We start from the raw sequence: 4,437 nt of genomic DNA, 5'->3' as shown, positions 1-4,437 counted from the left end.
GGAGGCACCCCTGGTTGTGAAACACTGACCTATATTATATACTACTATATAGTCCGACATGCTGTAAGTTGTAGTTTTGCAACAGCTGGAGGCACCTCTGGTTGAGAAACACTGACCTATACCATATACTGCTCTATAGTCCAACATGCTGGGAGTTGTAGTTTTGCAACAGCTGGAGGCACCCCTGGTTGCGAAACACTGACCTATACTATATACTACTACATAGTCCAACATGCTGGAAGTTGTACTTTTGCAACAGCTGAAGGCACCCCTGGTTGAGAAACACTGACCTATACTATATACTTCTATATAGTCCAACATGCTGGGAGTTGTAGTTTTGCAACAGCTGGAGGCACCCCTGGTTGGGAAACACTGATCTATACTATATACTACTATATAGTCCGAAAAGCTGGAAGTTGTAGTTTTGAAACAGCTGGAGGCACCCCTGGTTGAGAAACACTGACCTATACAATGTACTTCTATATAGTCCAACATGCTGGGAGTTGTAGTTTTGCAACAGCTGGAGACCTCCCTGGTTGGGAAACACTGATCTATACTATATAATCCAACATGCTGGGAATTGTAGTTTTTTTTTATTTTTCTTTATTTGGGGGCAGCTGCTGAGCCACAGGCTGTATTGGGGCATGCTGGGAGTTGTAGTTAGTAACTAACTGCAACTCCCGAATTTTCTAAATAATAAAAAAAAAAAAGCGATCAAAAAGTCACATCAAAACAAAAATGGTATTGTTCAAAACTACAGATCAGGGCACATATGTGTATCCTGGGATGTCGTGCATATATAATTAATTATGCAAATTAGGGTGGCCAGTAATTTTTTTCCAAGAAAGGCGGCAACCCTAGCAGTGGGTTACAGGTGTAGTGTCACTGAGGTTACAAGAAAGAGGTTACATTCAGACATAACGATTTATATACAAGGAAAAGTAATTAGTATCTAAAAGAAGTGATTCGAATGCGGCCCCAGAGCTTCCTATACATCTTATTATCACTTCTCTGTGACTCCACGATGTGTTTGTGAGTCATGAAGTGAGACAGGATACAGCTCCAAGTCTGGTCTGCAGCCTCTAAAATAGGAAAATTACAAAATATTCAACTAAAGAAATTTAAATGGAACATTTAACAATATTTTCTGTACTTTGCGTTGTTGTGTTTTCATTCTGGCAAGATGTGTTACCGCCATTTCATTTCACAATGGGACCTATTAATCTGCAGTGTAGACTTCATTTGAACTGCGATCCACTTTCACACCAATCTTTACTCGTAGGTACTAAGTACACCTTCCATGGATCACTGTGTGATACTCACCCCTTCCCCCACCCCAATCTCAGAAAGTCTACTTCAGAGACAGAACTGGGGCAGAAGCGGAGTGCCAAAAGCTAGGAGAAGTATTTGTTTTCCTCCTCCTGGATAGCCCCTTTAAGACCACTGTGGGTCTGAAAATGACAAGAGTCTGTTCTATTGCCATTTGCCAGACAGGTATACATCAATATACTTTTTATATGACTGTATAGGACAATAAATCCTGCTCCTTCCTTTACAATAGGTCAATGTAAGGCTAAGTTTCTACTTGGTTTCTTATCCTGCGTTTTTTGGTTTTAAAAAAAAAAACGCAAGAAAAACGCCTGAAAAAGTGGCAGTGCAATTTCCTGCGTCTGGCATTTTTTCTGGCGTTTTTTTTATTTGTGTGGAAATTGCACCTTGGCAGTTTTTTTTTTGGTACCCAAAATTTGTTGGGTACCAAAAAATAAAAATAAAAAAAGGATGCAGCAGTGATGGAAATTTTTTTATTTAACAAAATTTAAATATTTTATAACAAAATTTTAAACAATCTTTAATAAAGTGTGTGTGTTCCACTTTTTTCTAAATTTTTTACATTTTTTAGGTAGTATTACTACTCCCAGCATGGAACAGACTGTTCCATGATGGGAGTAGTAGTACCTGTACTAATAGACCTAGCGCCCTAGGTGTCAGTGGTGACACCCGATGCGATCGTCCATAACATAGTAGAGATGTGGAGCGGCTCTATACAGCGCTCGCATCTCTGCACTATACTCCGGCCAGTGATGTGAATAGAACATCACTCATTCATATTTTCCGCCCAGAGTGGGGATTGGCCGGATGGTTGCAGCCAATCCCCGCTCTCTGAGGGTAATATGAATGAGCGAGTGGCCGACCGGAGTATAGTGCAGAGATGCGAGCGCAGAAGAAAGCCGCTCCATCTCTGCAATAGACAGGACGATCACATCTGCCCTGACGTATATATACACCTATTCATATTTCCCACAGAGAGTTGTGATTCGCTGGAACCATCTGGCCAATCACAGCTCTCTGCAGGAAATATGAATAGGTGTATATATACGGCAGTGCAGGGGACCATAGAAGAGCAGCCGACCGCATCTATACATTATACAGGAGGATCGCAACGGGTGATCTGTCAATTAGTACAGGTACTACTACTCCCATCATGGAACAGTATGTTCCATGCTGGGAGTAGTAATACCTAAAAAAAAATTTAAAATAAAGAAAAAAGTGAAAAACACGCACACACTACATTTTTACTATTGCCAGCTACATTTTTAGTGCCCTACCCGCCCACATAAATTGATCCCTGTTTTAAAAACTAATAAAAATTTTTGTTCTAAAAAAAAAAAATTTCGTTAGATACAATTTTTTCCTTCACTACTGTATCTTTTTTTTTTTTTTTAATGGTACCCTACGAAATTATATTAAAAAAGGTATCTCCATCACTTTTTTGGATTGCTAAAGTCCAAAAGAGAATAAAAACCGCCTGCAGAAACGCTAAAGTTAAAACCCACATATCGTTTTTCTTGGCATTTTTTTCACTTCCATAGACATGTATGGAAAAACACCACGATTTTGTGAAAAAAATCGCCAGTGGCTCAACATGCTGCGTCTTTGGAAAACCGCCAAGGAGCTGAAAAATGCCAAAAAAGAGGGAAAAAAAAACACCAAAAGGACTAAAAAAAAATGCCAAGTGGAATAAGAATTTTGCAATTTCTCATTGATTTACAGCTAACATCTGGCCGCAGTGTTTTTTGGCCGAAAAAACGGCATGCGGCAGAATTGGCGTTTTTCTTGGTGTTTCCCCCCCCCCAAAAAAAAAAAAAAACATGTAGAAACTTAGCTTTAGTGTTTGTTCACCAATGAGACACAGTTGAATCTATGATGGTTTTTTATTATTATCTATTATCTCTAAGATATTTCTATATATCTGATTGTTGTCTATTGTTTAGGTATTAGTTATGCTATTTGTAACAAGTGATGTTATATAATGGTGAATGTTTATAAAAGTCATCCTCTACCTCCATCCTTCCATAGAAACTTTACAGCTGCCATCTCATTGATTTCTATGGTGCAGACCACTTCTTTAGCTTGCTCTTGTATTTACACAGCCCCCCATAGTGTGCCTTCAGTCACTGTATACCCACATGCTCACATCCACTATAGAATCCTTCCCATTGTTTATTCCTACGGATCGTTGTCATCAGGTTATCATTTACATACTGACCAAAGAACCACTGACAACCCATCAGAACTTCATCACATACAGTATAAGGACTGAGTGGAGTCTCCATGTCATACTACATCATCTAGAATCTGGGTAAGGCTCTAAGGAGCAGCTGCCCTTTATTGTATTCCCAACCTAGTTTACAGTGTAAGACCTGGACGATCGGCAATCCATCTTTGTACTTCCAGTTTCATAAAACTTTTTCCAGCCAAGCACAATGTACCATTTGGAAGGAGTCTTCAGTGTCTTCTATCTCCATACTATGGTGCTGTTTTCTCAACAGTTTTAGGTTCTTTAAAGGGGTACTCTGCCCCTAGACATCTTATCCCCTATCCAAAGGAAAGGGGACAAGATGTCTGATCGCAGGGGTCCCACTGCTGTAGACCCCCGCGATCTCCCTGCTGCACCTGGCGTTCGCTTAGAGCATCGGGTGCCGCACCAGAGGCTTGGGACATGACGGCCACGCCCCGCTCGAGACATCACGGCCGCACCCCCTCAATTCAAGTCTATGACGGCGGCACACCCCCTCCCATAGACTTGCATTGAGGGGGGGTGGCCGTAACATCAAGATTGGGGAGTGGCCGTGACGTGCACCGAATGTCTGGGGTGCCTCAGCCGAGATCAGATCCTTTGGATAGGGGATAAGATGTATAGGGGCGGAGTACCCCTTTAAGTATTTTACAACATGCATCTGATGGTTTCCAACGTGGGAACATTGAACTTAAATGTCTAATTCCACTTGGTGGAAATAGGCAACTTTCAAAAGTTGTATGAAACTTGGGGTACATTTTCCAATATTTTGAAATATGGACGCATATGGCAGCATTCATCCTGTCTGAGAAAGGTCTCTTAGTTAATGAAGTTCCAGCTGAGGTTATCTCCGTTCTGCT

This window comes from Hyla sarda, chromosome 5 (assembly GCF_029499605.1).
Source record: "Hyla sarda isolate aHylSar1 chromosome 5, aHylSar1.hap1, whole genome shotgun sequence".
Lineage (NCBI taxonomy): Eukaryota > Metazoa > Chordata > Amphibia > Anura > Hylidae > Hyla > Hyla sarda.
The sequence above is the reverse complement of the archived record's forward strand: the minus strand, read 5'-3'. Positions refer to the sequence as shown.